Source organism: Tursiops truncatus, chromosome 2, assembly GCF_011762595.2.
Source record: "Tursiops truncatus isolate mTurTru1 chromosome 2, mTurTru1.mat.Y, whole genome shotgun sequence".
Lineage (NCBI taxonomy): Eukaryota > Metazoa > Chordata > Mammalia > Artiodactyla > Delphinidae > Tursiops > Tursiops truncatus.
This window is the reverse complement of record NC_047035.1, coordinates 45233062-45249900: the sequence shown is the minus strand read 5'-3', so window position 1 is coordinate 45249900 and position 16839 is coordinate 45233062. Positions and strand designations below refer to the sequence as shown.

Here is a 16839-nt window from a genome sequence, read left to right as displayed (position 1 = left end):
TTTTCAACTCATACTCATTCTGGAAATGGCAGAGTATAAAACCTTTCTCATGCCTAAATCATGGGCTGAAGGGGGAAGAACCAGGGAGACAGCGCTAACAGAGAGAAAAAACCTCACACTGCATGTGGTGGTTAATTTTATGTGTTGACTGAGCCACAGGTGCACATATCTTTGATCAAACATTATTCTGAGTGTTTCTGTGAGGGTATTTTTGGATGAGATTAACATTTGAATTGGTAGATTGAGTAAAGCAGACTGTCCTTCCTAATGGGTGGGCTTCATCCAATCAGTTGAAGGCCTGACTAGAACAAAAAGGCTGACCTCTCCCAAGTAATAGAGAATTCCTCCTGCCTGACTGCCTTTGAGCTAGCACATCGGTTTTTCCTGCCTTCACACTTGAACTGAAGCATCAGCTCTTCCTGAATCCTGCTGGCCTTCAGACTGGAGCTACGCCATCAGTATTCCTGGGCCTCCAGCTTGCTGACTCACCCTTGTCAGCCTATCACATGGGCCAACTTCTTATGATGAATCTCTCTGTGTATCTGAGTGTGTGAACACACTCAGACACACACACACACACACACCCTCCAGATTCTCTTTCTCTGGAGAGCCCTGAATGAATACACTGTGCAGTGCTGTGCACATATATGCCAACAAGTGGTGGTGAAGCAAGAAAGTAGCTTTCCCTGCAAAATGCAGTAGAGACTGTATTTACAGTTATATATAGACTTGGAGCAAATATTACTTATTCCTTGCATTTCGTATTAAGGACTCTGATTCCAGGAAAGGACAGGTCATGGTATCATGGCACTGATGAGCACTGGATGGGAGAGTAGACAGTTCTCTTACTCAGACCCCAGGGGTACCATCACCAGACTTCCTTCTCAGCCTCTGTGAATGCTCTGATGATCACAGTGTCCACTGACCAGTCTGGAAGCTCTGCCTTCCCCCAGACACAGACGTGAAGAGGGAAAGGAGGAAGTCATGTGTCACACAGAACAGTATCTGCATAAAATGCAAAACCAAAGAAAAGGAAGACATTTACTTTAGCCATACCTGGCTAGAGCTGTTCATCAGTTCCTAGCAAGGAGAGACTGGAAGTTAGTATCAGAGTCCACCCCTCTGTAGATTATCTATCTTTTGTTGTGTATAATTCTGATTAACTTTAATGATAGTAATAATAATGGTGAACATTTATTGAATGATCGCTGCATTCCAGCTGCTGTGCTAAGTACTCTAAGTATATCATCTCATTTAACTTTCACACTGAGTGAAGTAGATTCTCGTATTACCTTATTGTACAGAAGAGAAAAGGGAGACTCAGAGAGACTCATTGACTTGCCCAAGATCACACAGCTATTGAGTGGCCCAATCAAGGCTTCACACAGGCAGTATGATGTACAGCCTATGTTCTTAGCTCCATTCCCTGGGGCGAAGGTGGTTCTTTTGGCTGGCTTCATACAGTTCAAGATACCCTTCAAGTTCCTGAATGGGGTGGTCCCTACTTGGCAACTGCAGTCAAGGTTTTGGTGTCCAGACTGGGCTGATGAGGTGCACAGCTTGCCTATTAAATGCTGCCCGAGTCAAGCTGTGCAGGACTGGATATGCCATCTTTTTAGGTGACAGCTCTCACCAACAGTGACATTTGCTGCTTCTTGGGATGTCAGCATTGTAGTTAGATCACTTCCCAGTAACCAGGAATTGGTTCCAAATCCTTTTGTCCCTCAAGCTGTGTGGCCATAGGTATCTGTCAAGCAGGGATTCATGGGATCATTGTGAGGACTAAAGGATAAAACTGGGTCAAGCATATAACACAGTGCCTGGCACTTAGAAGGGACTCAAGGAACGTTTGTCTCCTAAAGGAAGAGTTATAACTTCTTGGTCCTGCATCCTTAATCCATCGTTACCTAAAACTTGGAGGCATCTTGGGGTTTTTTCAATACACATGAATAGAACCCTTCAGATCAATCTAACAGATGTTTGTTGAGTGCAAATATGATGGGCTCTGATTCCCAAGTGTCCCTGGCTCCTGGGGTGGGTCTGCAGACTGGGTCCTTACCTTGTTACAGATCTGTCAGTCCTTGGCTTGGGCTTGCAGGACCGACCGGAAGTTTTGAAGAAGCTGAGACCATGATGGCATCTCCTGCTTCCCCTTTAGGGACTGGAGTACAAGTTCTCTAGCCTCAATGCAGAGAAGCAAGCACAAGCTTGGCCGTACGCCCCATGTCTCCCATCCCAGAGCATGAATTTTGGAGAGCTTCTTCCTACCGCAGGTAAAAAAAAATTTCAGTCCTCTGCACCTTGGAGGTGGCAAGGGTGGCATGTTCTTCAGCAACAGAAAGGAGGCACCTGAATAAAGAAGTTCCTGCAGTCCCCGATTTCCCTTTTTTTTCTCCCCATTTATCTCATAAGACCCCAAAGTACCTGGTGGAGTCTTGATTCCTCCATGGAATGGAGACAGAGGCTAACGCTTGTTCCGAGGGCTGCCTGGGTGACTCCTGTTGTGTCAAAGGTATTTGCTCTTCATCCTGACATCTGCTCAGTCCAGGCGCTGGAGCTAGTTTTGGTAGCCAACTACAGGAATTATTTCCCATCATCCCCAAAGCGATCTCATGAGCCTATAATTGCTCTGAACTTGTGTGTGTGTGTCTGATTATAAGTCTGATTTCGCGTCTTAAAGAGCTCCCTATGGACTTTTCTGCCCTTCCTCATGACCACTGGTTCCTCTTTATCTACCAGGGGCTAAAGTCTTTGAGGAAGAGAATCCATTCTGAACACAGCCTGGTCTGAACATGCTCTTCTGGTTGTGCTGGGCTCCCTCGGTGCCCAGAGCTGGGGAGATACACTGTCACAGGAACCAAGGGAGCATCAGGAAAGGGCATCCTCTGGGTTTGTACATGGCTCTGGGCTTGAGACCAAAGCTGAGGGATGGCAGGACTCTTGCAATGTCAAGGCTCTTCTCCCTTAGATGTGAACTGTAAGCCAGGTTAAAAAGGGAGAAACGACTGGAAGATAAGGAAAATTGAGCAAAAGAAAATAGATTTAAGCAGTTAGAGTGACATGTTTTTCAGTAAGATGCCTCCCAGCAGGTTCAGAAACCATAATGGGTTTCTGAGGCAGTGAAAACTCCTCCTCAGAGATGCTGTTAGCAGCAGAAGCAGCAGCCATATCATTTTTACAGGCCTTATCTGTGCACCTGACTCAGTGCTCAAGCCTGCAAAAATGTGACTGAGTCCTTATTGCATCTCTGTGATACTTGCAGTCTCCGCCCACCCCCACCCCCCCGCTTTCACACGAATGGAGATGGAGGCACAGAGTATAAGCCCCTGGCTGGACATCACAAAGGGATGCATGGCAGCACCAGGCTTCAAGTGCAGGTCTCACTCCAAACCCCTAGGTTTTGATTAATAGGTTCCCAGGCAATGTCAGCTTGAGGCGATTTACTGGTGGAATACACCTTGCCTGTTTCACGGGGCTGTTGTCAGGATACAGAAAAGCATTTTGAGGACCTGCAATATTGTACAAGTATAAAGAGGCATTATAATTATTATCATTGGGTCATTTAATTTTTCAACTCTACCAGTGGATTCTTAGTGCACATCTCAAATGCAATCACTAGGGGGCGGCAATAGATAGTGCATACAAACAAACTTAGTCTCCGAAGGGAAGTGTATTTTTCTTGTAAATGATGCTCAGGGATTTAAAACAGAAAAGCAAAGGCCTGTATTAGGCACTGGCTGCCGTTCTCATCCAGGTTTGATCTTGTGCTTTTGTTGAAGTGTTTCCATGAAGGCATCTTAGTTTCTCATGAATACTTTTGAATAGTGGGTGTTGCCCAACAAATGAATGGAAGAGACTAAAGGCTAAGCATTGACTCTCTCACTGTTCTCTGGCTTCTTGCCTTGTTCCTCTGTGATCACTTCTGTTTTCCTTGAGGTTCAGTTTCCCCTTTCTTTTCTCCACTGCATTCCTCTGCAGACCATATTTGTCGGCAGAGCTAGTAAGGCATGTTCCTGATCATTCCCATCCATTTAATTCTGCTCCTGTGGGATGGTCTGTTTGTTTATTGCAGGCAGACCCTTCTCTGGCTATTTCTAGTTCATTGTCATCCTTGTGTTTCTTCCTATGGTGATCTGTTCTCTTCTCTTTCCATTCTTCTGGAATTCTTCATTTCCCTTTTGGAAAGGGAAGAATGTTTGGCCTAGGAGTTCAAGCCCTATGAATACCACTCGCTAGCTAGTTAACCTTGAGACGTAGCAGAATGCCCCTGAGCCTTTGCTTCCAAGTCTACCATTCAGGTACAGCACTATTTACTTTGTAACTCACGTTAATCTTGCTCTTGCCTCTGTTGTTCATGCAGGATTATCCAAATAGTCCATCTTCTCTCCCACTTCAAGTATTTCTGGGAGTCAGTCCCCAGTACGCATGAAGAAGTCTCCACCTGTGGTGTCTGCTCTGTTCTGCCAGGTGGAGATTCTTCGTGGCTTCCCTAGAACCAGAGTCCCTACCTGGGACTCTGTTGCCAAAAAGAAGAGGCTTACCTTGTGTTACCACCTGCTAGAAGGAGCCCAGAGTAGTGCTGCTTGAACTTCCAAGTGTCACAGAGTTCACCATCGTGTCAGTTGCCTCTCTCACCTTCAGGACTGGCCGGAGGGGGATTCACAGAATAGCCTCTCTCCCCACCCCCATCCCATTCATCTTGTGAACGTCTACTCTCCTTTAACAACCATGGGCCAATCAGTGGTGATCCACTCCCCTCTCTTAAGACGAGTCCTACATCCTTCTGAAAATGGGCTATTTGCCAGGCCTGACCTAATATTTTTGAACCTATCAGGGGACATATCCCGAATTCTTTCCAAGAGACTTCCCATGCACGTCAACTACCGCAAGGTCTGTCCCTATTGCTCCTGACCCACAGTGGTGGACATGGAAGCTCTGGCTGAAGATGTGATCTCTGTTTTGACTGAAAAGAACTGCCACTGGGACCGTAACTATCCTCTTGCCTAGTTCTTCCTGGTCTTCTTCCTTCTTCCACATTTCCCTTGATCTCTGTCTTTCATTCTAAATACCACTGTAATGTGTTAAAAACTGAAAGGGAGGGCTTCCCTGGTGGCGCAGTGGTTGAGAATCTGCCTGCCAATGCAGGGGACACAGGTTCGAGCCCTGGTCTGGGAAGATCCCACATGGCGCGGAGCAACCAGGCCCGCGAGCCCCAACTACTGAGCCTGTGCGTCTGGAGTCTGTGCTCCGCAACAAGAGAGGCCGCGACAGTGAGAGGCCCGCGCAACGCGATGAAGAGTGGCCCCCGCTTGCCACAACTAGGGAAAGCCCTCGCACAGAAACGAAGACCCAACATAGCCATAAATTAATTAATTAATTAATTTTAAAAAATTATTTTAAAAAAACCCCCAAAACTGAAAGGGCCACGTCAAAAGGACACCGAATTTGCTTGAAGGGGCTCCCCTAACCAGATTTGGGGCAACTTGAACATCAAAATTAATAATGATAGTAATAATGGCAGTAATGGATAATAACACATTGCATTAAAAAAAGAATCTCCCAGTCTACATTTATACTGAATAAAAGAGGGAAGGGAGAAGAAAAAGCCCTTCTTTGTAGAAGAATGTCAATAAATATGGAGGAATGATACAATTACAAAACCATGGTTTTTCAACCACCACAGTAATAACTAACTCAGGTATGAATTTTTTAATGGATGCTAAAACCACTGGGTGAAATGTTGATGGGGTAGGGGATATGCACACCGTCTCCAAATTTCATCCCCTAGGTTACTTATTAATTACAATGGGGGAAAAGGTACTTTATGAAGGAGAAATCTGGCAGACACCACCTTAACTAAGTGATCAAAACTAACATCACCAATAATGGATAAATAGACATAATGGCCTCTGGTGTGACACCTGAGGACACAACGCCGCCTGTGTGGGATTCTTGCCAAAAATATCGAGCCTGAATCTAATCAAGAAGAAACTATCAAACATATCCAAATTTGGGGACATTTTACAAAAGTACTGGCCTGGATTCTTCAAAAATTCAATGTCATAAAAGATGAAATGTCTGGAAACTATCCCAGATTAAAGGAGAGTAACAAGAAGACATTTCAACTAAAGGCAGTGTGTGATCCTTGACTGTATCCTGGATATTGGGAAAAATTAACCTCTAAAGGACAGCTTTAGGACAACTGAGGAAATTTGATTATGGATGGTAATAGTATTACATCAATGTTAGAAATCATAATTTGTGTAAAAAAGAAAAAAATGAAATTAGAAATAAAATGAAAGAAAATATCATTCATTATTTATGCACGTGAGTCTTTGTGTTTTTCTAAAATCCTGCCAATTTTATGGGCTGGTAAATATTCCCATGATCCTTACTTGCTTCTTTTGTGATCTTCTCTTTCCATTTTCTGTTATTTCTCAGTGAGAGGGCTCTCACAAAGAAGAGGGAAAATAATCAGGAAATGGCAGTTTGAAGGGCACCATTATTAGCGGGTATTTCCTTTTGGGACAACTGTGGGAGAGCCACAGCTCTTCACAAATGGGGCCATTTCTGTTTTTATTGGACAACGTGTTGGTTTGGGGTAAGACATTTTTACTTCCTTTGGGTTCTAAAAGTTTGCTTGTTTGAAATATACAGTATTTCTTTTCCTTGCTCGTTCTAGCTCAATACCCAGGGAAGAAGACGAACCAGCGAGGCGCCATAAATGGGTCATCTGGATCATGGAGCTCCTTGGACTACACCAGGGGCAGTGAAGCCTACAGTTCTTGCCAAGAGGAAAAACATTGGTGCCATTTGAAAATTATTATCATTATTATTTTGCTACTATTACTGTTGTTTTTTGAGTTACAAAAGTAAAAACAAAACAAAACAAAACAAACAAGGGCTTCCCTGGTGGCGCAGTGGTTGAGAGTCCGCCTGCCGATGCAGGGGACACGGGTTTGTGCCCCAGTCCGGGAAGATCCCACATGCCGCGGAGCGCCTGGGCCTGTGAGCCATGGCCGCTGAACCTGCGCGTCCAGAGCCTGTGCTCCGCAGCGGGAGAGGCCACAACAGTGAGAGGCCTGTGTACCGCAAACAAAAAACAAAAAAACAAAAACAAAACTAAAACAAAACAAACAAAAAAACCTGACGGAGCATAAGGTTGACTTCATAAAGAATAGCATTGGAAAGAATGAATAAATTATGTAAGGGCAGTATTTCCTCCCAAATACAAACCTTTTCTTGTCTTTGGAGAAGTTTTTTTGGTTTTGGTTTTTGAGTTAGGAGATAAGTTGAATTTGATGTCAGGAGTATTTCAGAGAAAGGCTCACACCATCAGAACCAAGCCCCAGCTCGGAGGAATGTTGATGGAAACCCCAGTTAAGTCTGGATGACCCCGGAGCACGGGTGACCTGTGTTTCCTTGCCCGTGGTGTTGCCCAAGGACCCACAGAGGTAGAGAAGGCACATGGGGCCAGGGGACAGCCACGGGGCCCTGAGGGCAGCCTCGTGGAGTCCTGGCACCTCGTCTTAGTGCAAAGAGAATACCCAACCATCCTGGGCCCCTGGAAGGGCAGGAGGGGCTGAGAGAGGCCCAGAGTGGGGCTGGGGAAGACACGTACATGGACACTTATTTAAATTTGACAAGAATGTGTTTGCTACCATCAGCAGAACAGGGGCTCAGATACAGAAATTAAATTGGTTTGTATAAAATTAATGTTATACCTTGACAGTCTGAATCAGAGGCTCTGAAATTTGCTTGGCTATACCTATTGACATTTTGTTGGGTTTAACTGGGGCCTGAACAAACTGCTGTTACCGAAAGCAGACGGTATCTAAACTTGCCTTGCTTGTTTTATTTCGGATTAAAAGCTTCCCAGCACTTTGAGGCCAGGCCCTTTATAGCTTCCTTCTCCTTCCTGGTCCATCTGGGATTCCTGACGCAGAAGGGCTCACGATGGATTGCGGTGGATCTTCCTCCACCTTCCGGGGGCTCCCTCCCCAACCTCAGTCCACACCGGGCGCCTGCCCCGAGAATGCGCAGTTCCTCAGCAGCAGGAGGTTCTCTTCCACCCCAGGCGGCGGGAGCTCTTGCTGCAGTGTTTCCTTCAGCCAATCAGGTTACTTCCCCGGCTGGCGGGAGGGTCAGCCTGCAAAGCAGATGGTGGAGCGCGCAGCGGGGAGAGCCACCGCCAGCTGCCCCGTGCTCTCCTGCGTGCCTTGTGCTCGCTCTACACTAGGAAGGGCCGGGCTGGGTGGCCGCCTGACCCGGAAAGCCACCGCTGGGGGCTTTTGGTAGTTGTGAAGGAATCACGCAGGTGAGTGTGACCTTTGGGCGCCCAAGGAAGTTGCGTGGAAATCTGTAGCTTTCGGAGCATCGAGGAAATTGCAATTCTGTTTGTTTTTGAGGCTTTGAGTTTCAAATGTCGAGTAATAAACTGGCCGTTACCCGAGAGACTCACTGTCCTAGGAAACAGAACGCCTCGTTTGGGGAAGAGAAAATGGGGGTGCGTTGGCTCCTACATCCCCAGAAGAGTATTGGCTGATACCCAGTGGCTCGTGGATGGTTTGGGCGGGGAGCTGGCCTTTGGAGGCTGCAGCGTCTGAGGAGTGATTTTTCTAGAACCCTTATTCCGACTCCGACTCGTCAGCACTCTGCGGCCCAGCACTCCAGATGGTGACAGCTGGGTCCTGCAGGGCTGCGCCCACCTTTAATGAAGCCGGCAGCCCTCTCGAGACACAAAACATGGAAGGGTCAGCGCTCAGCCTGACACCTACCCTAGGAAGGGTGCTGGGTGCGGGACGCAAGCCAGAGAGAGGCCAGTTACCTTATCCGGAAAAATGGGACTGTGATAGGGCAGATCAAAGGAGGAAAGCTTGATAGGAAAGGAGATGGAAGATGCAGCTTGTTGTAAAGGACGTTCACATGACAGTGCAGATACAACAGAGCAGGGAGAAAAACAAGTTGACTCAGGAGGAATAAACAGGTTTGTAGGTGATGAGGTCAGATGGGTCACAGTTTACCTCCCGACTTTTTGGCAGCGAGGACAAAAAAATAATAATAATAATGGGCAAGGGACTTTCTAACTATTAAAAGCTAATATTTCATGCCTTCTAGGTACCAGGTACTGTTGAGGCACTAGCCAGAGAATGTTTCGCTTCACCCTCCCAACAGCTCTGTGAGGGCATCCTAACCTTATGTCCATTTTTACATATGAGAGAACAGAGAAGGAGGTTACATAACTAGGAGGTGGTGGCCCCAGTTACTCTAGGCTGTCTCCCTCCAGAGCCCAACCTAAAACCCTCAGCCTAATGCTGTGCTGCCTCAATATACGGGAAAGGGGATGTATAGTTCTTTTTGGCTTTTTGATATGCATCATCAAGCCAAGAGCTAGAGTGGAATCCCACAATCACCCAATGGGCCAAACCTGATCTCATCCGGTTACTAATATGTTTGTGGACGGAAGTGGAAAGTCTGTCTCAGGGAGCAGGTGCAAAGAGGCATTAGGCATCTTCCCTTCCAGAAGGTCACCTAGAGAGGCAGAGGGGCAGGGAGTCCAGCTTCACATTAGGCTTCCTAAACTCCAGATTCTGCCAGGTCCAGTGATGCGCTCAGAATTGACGACAGCTACATTGAAAATCAGGAGCAAGGGGAAGCAGTTTCCTTTAACTAAAGATCACGTCAGTTTATGGCCACATCTCAGGTGCCCCCATCCTCTTGGCCTCCCCTGCCTCCTGGACGCAGCTGCTTACTCGTCTCAGCGGTTGCAGTGTGGGTCAACTTTGGCAAGGCTCTGGTGCGGTTCTGATGCCCAGAGGCTCTGCCTCCTCCCAGCACCTCTGGATGTGAATGAACATCGTGGCACTTGGTGGGGGCAGAGCTGTTCGATGCAACTCAGAAATGCAAGGGAGTTAAATGGGCCACATCTTGGCCAACAAGACTGGAGATGGGTAAATTCCCTCTCCATTCTTCCCTTTGATGGACAGTCCTGAGGCACATTTTTTTTCTCTTTATAGCTTGACCAGAGATGTCCTGCTGTGGCCAAGCAGCTACACCCATTGTGCAAGGGCTGCATCTCTTTAACACTTGTTGGGAAGCAGTGGACAGCACAGTAAGACATCAACATGCATTTACTTTCCATCCTTTCCTGACTGACCCTCCTTTCCCCTTATTTTCACTGCCCTGGCATTGTATTGCCTGAGTAAAGCTTCAGCCCTTAATCCTTGCCTAAGAAATCTAGGCTAAGAGGAATCTTACGTGGGCTTCAGAGTTCAAAGCGAAGTTCCCTCTGAACTTTTCCTCTAGATCACTGTCCTGTACCATTCAGTTTTAAGGAAAGATGACTGTCCATGGACCAGACTTCCAAGAAATAGAGCCTGGTGGCTCTGGTGTAGGAGATGTAGGCTCTGCTCAGAGAGCCTGACCCCCAGTATCTCCATGGTAAGTTTGATTGGGATGGGGCATTCATAACCAGAGGATTGTGACATCTGCCACCATCTTTCATTTCCTTCCTGCTTACCTGGTCCTGCCTTGTTGGCCCCATCTTCTCTCTTTTGTCTCTCCCTGGTGGGTATACCCTCAGCCTTCAAACCTTATTGTACTGAGTTGATCCAGACTCCTCTGACTGAGCCATATGCCTTTCCTTCCTAATAAGCTAAATGATGGCTCGGCCCCCCAAGGAATGAAAATCTGTTGCAGATTAGTGATATTAGAAAGTTACTGCTATGACTTTCCATTCTAATCACTCTGAACAAGCTCCCTTGCTCTGATGTGACTGCCAGATTCTTGTGGGGCTCTTCACAGATGGATTCTAGACAACTGAACATTTTGTTGGCAAACAAATAAGAACTGGAACTTTTTCCCACACTGGACTAAGGAAACGCTAGGAGTCAGAAGTTCTGCTTTCCTATGACAACGCCACCTCCTCTAGCTGGTCGCCTGGTCATCTGTTGGCCCCTGGCTGTGGAGAAGTCTCACTCTGAGAAACCATGTGGTCACTAGAGACACATATTTCAGATCCCTGTGTATTGGCCGTCACACAACAATGACATAACCTAAGATTTCATGAGCTAATGAATCTCTAAAAATTCACTTTAAGACTTTGGGGTTTATAAAATGTCCCCCAATTCTTCTGTAGCTATCATAATGAAAACATCAGAGCAAAGCCACACCGTAGCAAAGTTGCTGAACTTCCATTCCAAGCTAATGATGAGTGGACGCCTTGGTAATATGACTGTGAAAGAATCTGCTGTATTTGGGGAGAGAAAGGGTAAGGATTAGTTTATGACTTCAGAGTCCTGGGTCAGATTGGAGAGAAGATGGAGGAAGGTCTTCGGGGGTCGGAGAAAGCAACCCAACAGTGCATAACCCACATAACTCTGTCCTTTTCCGCCTCTAAATCTTCAGGTAGACGTTCTGCGGCAGAGAGGTGCATTGTGGAGCTTCTGGAGGCACTGCTCGGAGGCAAGGTCATTTAAACTGGCCCTCCCTGGGCTCTTCAAAGAAGCTCCATTGGGCATACAATGTCTTGGGCCTATGGCCTAAGAAGTAGTAGTTACCTGGGCCTGCTCTGAAAGGAGCTCGTCCGTGGAAAAGCATTAGGGGTGATGAAAGGCAGGGAACTTGGGTAAAGGTAAGGCAGGGAGAGGTCCCAGGATGTCCAAAGAAGAGGCACTGGAGTGTCTGCATGGAAGAGCCGTTCAGGTCCAGGAGCCAGAAGTAGGCTGGGCGTTCGGAGACCCCATTGCCCAAACCTTGGGTCTCTTTCTCCATCCACCATCCACTCTGTGTCCCGTTCTCCTCTCTGGCTAGTGAGACCTGCCCCCCTACTGTTGTCTGGTCCCTGGGAGACAGAACAGGTTAGGGGGCCTCATAGAAGGGTCCCACATGGAGGCTTCTAGGATCCGCATCACGCCTTTAGAGCCAGGGGTCTGGATGCTTCCCAGAGGGGCTTTCTGCTCTTCTACCTTGGATACCCTTTCTTGCCTCATGGATGAACATCAGAACAGCGCAGGCTCATTTCGCATCAGGCTGTGTGTGTCGCAGGCACAGCGGGGATGAAAACAGTCTGCTGCATTTGGAGTCAAAGACTTTCTGCTATAGGGCTCTTCTGGGATCAACAGACCTTTAAACAGAGATCTTTCCCCAGCATTTTCTTCGTTGTGTCTTTGGTGCCAGGGTGTCTGACGGATGTTTTGTCTGGGGATGCATTCGGAATTGACTACCGATGATTCAGCCCCGGGGTCTAGTTTCTCTCTCTCTCTCTAGACTCAGCAGGACTGTGAGTTGCTAGGTCACCACAGGCCTTCTGAGTGCAGATACGGCCTCTACTCAGCTCCTTTTGTCTCTTAACTTCCTTCGGTCTGCGTGAACCTTTCAATAGCTGGGTTGGACCATTCGCATGCAGAGGGCTGGGTAAATTCCCATGAAGCAAGTTAATAATATAGCATTTCCATGGTGGCATAGTGCTGCTGTTTCGCTATTGTTTTTAACTTGTTTTATTCATATCTCTTCTTCCCCTACATGGCTTTTTTTTTCCTTCAGATTGATTAAGTAGGGGCTCTCTTAGACTGTTGAGGCGCTCAGAGTTGCTGGTTCTTCCTGGAGTTCTGAGGGGTACTGTTCACTGTTGAGAAAGGAAAATACTTTACCCTGGAAACCCAGAACACTGATACACACACAGCCGCTTCTCTTGGATGAGGCACATACTGATTTTATTATTCTGATAACCCGGGCATCTTCTAGAATAGTGGTTTTTAAATTTTTTAAGGAACCGGACCCCTCCTCAAGTGAAAAACCGTATCTCTGATATAACAGATAAAGCAGAAACCATGGCTGTGGAGGTGGGAGAGATGCTTCACCCTGTTGACCTTCACTTCCCTGCTTCCTCTCTTGGAGGATCCCCTCCGTGAAACCCTGGCGCTCTGTGGAACAGTGGAAAACTACTATGCTAGCATGAAGTGTGACCTGATCTATTTTGGTGCTGATTGGCAAGACCACAGTACCGTCGTCGTTAGTTTGAAAAGTAAACATTTTTGCATATCAAAGGTACAGGTGCTATGGCTCCTATATAAGGTCATTTGATAGTTAATTCCTGCCTAGAGGAAAATAACAACTTGTGTCTTATAACAAGCACAGAGATATGTGCATGGTGGTGGTGCCACGCCCCCAGAAAACACAAAGGTATGAGGAAGGCCACTTGTAGCCTTGTGAGCTGCAAATCTGCTCAGGACTTAAGTAGAAATCCTCCATTGTTTCTTTTTTTTAATTTTTTAATTTTAATTTTTTTAACTATAAGACTTGTAGCCTTGTGAGCTGCAAGTCTGCTCAGGACTTAAGCAGAAGTCCTCCATCATTTCTAATTTTTTAATGTTTTAATTTTTATTTTTATGGCTGTGTTGGGTCTTTGTTGCTGCACACGGGCTTTCTCTAGTTGTGGTGAGCGGGGGCTACTCTTCGTTGCGGTGCGCAGGCTTCTCATTGCAGTGGCTTCTCTTGTTGTGGAGCACGGGCTCTAGGCATGCGGGCTCTGTAGTTGTGGCTCGCGGGCTCTAGAGCGCAGGCTCAGTAGTTGTGGCGCACGGGCTTAGTTGCTCCACGGCATGTGGGATCTTCCCAGACCAGGGCTCGAACCTGTGTCCCCTGCATTGACAGGCGGATTCTTAACCACTGCGCCACCAGGGAAGCCCTCCTCCATCATTTCTGAATCAAGGCTCCTTGACAGTCAAAAAGCCAAAGGGCTTCCTTTGGGGTTACCTTGACCCTCTGTTGGTGCAGTGAAACTGGTCTGTTCTATTTGATTTTAAAGTCACTGCTAACAAACTGATAACTTTTGCTTTAGGGCCTATGTATTTGGATTGACCTCTACTTCGCCAAAAAGTTTTCAATGCTTGTATGTTTCTGATCCCTGTTGCCGGAGCATGTCATGGACCATTCACCAGCTCGCTGAGGCTAAATCTTTCTCAACAAACACAGCTAAGGAGATGTGGGGCAGGTGGAAGTATGTGATCTGAGGGGCACTGACTGACAAGGCCTTGTTTGCCATCCTAACCTACCCTGGCCAACTGCTGTTATTACCCCTACAACTTCCGCTTAGCAATAGTGATCATACACTGTGACCACAGAAATTGTTAGTCGCAGCCCACTTTGTCATGTGAGAGGAAAAAGAACAAGGACTTGGAAATAGCTTGTGAGCTTAGTCTGATAAATCACATCCCATTAATTTCCAAATATTTCTGCAAAATCAGAAAGGGGAACCTTGTAAGTTCTATTAGTTCATTACTGAGTGATTCCTAATTGGTTATGCATTTAAAAACACACAGAGAATTCCATTTAATATTGTTGTCTTTATGTGGAGAGAGATTTGTTTTGTTTGACAGAGCATTAGCTGCGACATTTTGGGGTTAGTGCAGACAGACTACTTGGTTCTCCCTGAAAATTCATAGATACGGAATTTAAAATTTTCTTTTAGCTGAGTATTAAAATAATAGGTACTAATTCTCTCTCCAATTTATTGGTCCCATAACACTGAAATAGTACCTGTCAGGACTGAGGGAGCTAGCCTGCTCCTTCCATGGGGTCCCCCCTTCTCCCTGGAGATAAGTGTGAATTCCCTCTCCTTCTTCCACCCTGTGACACTTTCCTAAAGCACTTTGTTCCATGAACTATCTTCCTTGGTTTATAAAAAGGCAGTGGTGCAATGAGGTTCAATATTCAGAATCTGGCATGCATATCTTGTGTTAAGGGGCTGATGAAGTTAAAATAATGAGCTTTGTTTATGTCTGGGATGTTGTTGACTAGCACAGGAAGAACATCAATTTGAATTTTCTTCAATTAATGATGATGAATTTGATGTTCACGTGTTTGGTAAATATCAGTCGATCATCTTCTCTGTGCTCCGATCTGTCTCTTTTACTCTTTCTTTACATGTTCAAGAACTAATCTGTTTAATTGTCTGATGCTAGGGAGATGCTGAGCATAATGACGGACAAGAATACGACAGAATGTCTGAATGAACCTACAGTTCTTAGCCCTTGAACTTATGGAGCAATTCCATCAGCCACCATTCCCTTTTCCTGGTAAGCAAGATTTCAAAAGAGTGACTGTATATGAATTAGAACCATAGTGGGGAAGCTAAGACGATGGGATTCAGAATAAAATTGTCTGGGCTTGACTGCTGACTACCGCTTACTGTTTAGGATGCCCTGGGCAAGATGCTTCACCTCATGGGGCCTCAGTTCTCTCGCTTGCAAAATGGGGTAATGTTACCACCTACTTCCTAGTGTTAGTGTGAGGATTAAATGAGAGAATCTTCTAAAAGTTTGTAGAATAGGACCTGGCATGGAGTAAGTTCTTAGTAAATGTTAGCCATTATTATGGTTATTATAATTGTAATCATTTTTTTTTATCTCTTTAGCTTTCCTTGGCTATTATGGGAAATACAGTGAAGAGTAATCACTGCCTATGAATAGAAAGTAACCTTTTGACTTACCCGCTCGTTGTCTAAAAGCTTGCTGCCAAAGATGCTCTCTGGGGTGAGGTATATGGTTTTCCCTTCTTGCCCCCACACACAGTAGGTCAGGCGTAGCAGTGAGATGGAGATTGCAGTGGACGTCAGGAGACACAAAGATGGTTGTTACTCCTTCTTGACTATGGAACAACTTTGGCCGAATTCTTCAATCACCTCCAGCTCACCTTTCCCCATGTACAAAACTGAGCTGTTGGAAACCACAGTAGGTGGCAATGAGAGCCTTAAAATACGTTATGTATTGTGGTTTAATATATATTTTAAAGAATCTCGTGTATAATGTAGTGCAAGAGAGTAAAAGCACACTGGGCTCTTCGGAAGTCTTTTAATGTGGTGAGAACCAAGAGCCGATCGTTCATGGAGCCCCCAGTATGTGCTAGGTTCTGCATATTTATCATCTCATTTATTCTTTATAGCAACTTCATGAGTAAGTTGTATTATTTCCATTTTTCAGTTAAGGAATCTGAGTCTCCAAGAGTTTAAATGATGTGTTCAAGTTCACGGGGTTAGTTAGAAGCAGAGAAGGGCTTCAGAGCCACGCCTGTCTTGAGCATGTCCCCTGTGGTGGTCATCAGTGCTGTTTCCTTCCAGGCCAGATCATTTAATTGCCAATGCAAGATTCTCCTTCTGCAGGGGCCATTGGCTGCTCTGTCAGCCTGTGTCCTTGGGTGACTCTGATGAGCAGAATGCCCTGCAACTTGAGATGGACATGCGGTGAGAGCATGAAATAGCCTTTGTAGTTTTTGGTCATTAAGGTTTTGAGTTTCTTTGTTACTGCAGCATAACCTGGCATATCTTGACTAATACATGCTCCAGTAAGGTGATTAACACTGAGAGCTAAATTATCTGTAATCTTCCTATTTGTCAAGTAGAGGCAGCAGGCTGAATCATCTTGTGTGTATGGGGGGAGAATAATGACTGAATGTTTCTAAGTGCTAATAAGGTAGGTCATGGGTTGAAAAGGATCTTTTATCATTTTTTTCCAGTGTTTTCTTTCTGATCAACTTCTTTTCCCTCTCTTACCTTTTCTTCCTCTACCTTCTACCTCTTTCATTTTTTTTCCTTTGGGTCTCCTTTTAGTCTCTATACAGATCTAATGCCTAGTGCCTAGTAGCACTCAAATGTTTTGTTTTTTATTTTTTGGGTACGCGGTCCTCTCACTGCTGTGGCCTCTCCCGTTGCGGAGCACAGGCTCCGGATGCACAGGCTCAGCGGCCATGGCTCACGGGCCCAGCCGCTCCGCGGCATGTGGGATCTTCCTGGACCGGGGCACGAACCCGTGTCCCCTGCATCGGCAGGCGGACTCTCAACCA

The 16839-nt window shown here is 46.0% G+C and overlaps 1 long non-coding RNA gene across 1 annotated transcript; it reads left to right on the top strand.

Annotated features, from left to right (window-relative positions):
* Positions 1–8263: 8263 nt before the first annotated feature.
* LOC141277834 (uncharacterized) lies at positions 8264–16839 on the top strand. The gene is made up of 4 exons (XR_012329692.1): positions 8264–10111; positions 10306–10440; positions 14964–15077; positions 15416–16839. It is a non-coding gene; the product is annotated as an uncharacterized lncRNA (long non-coding RNA).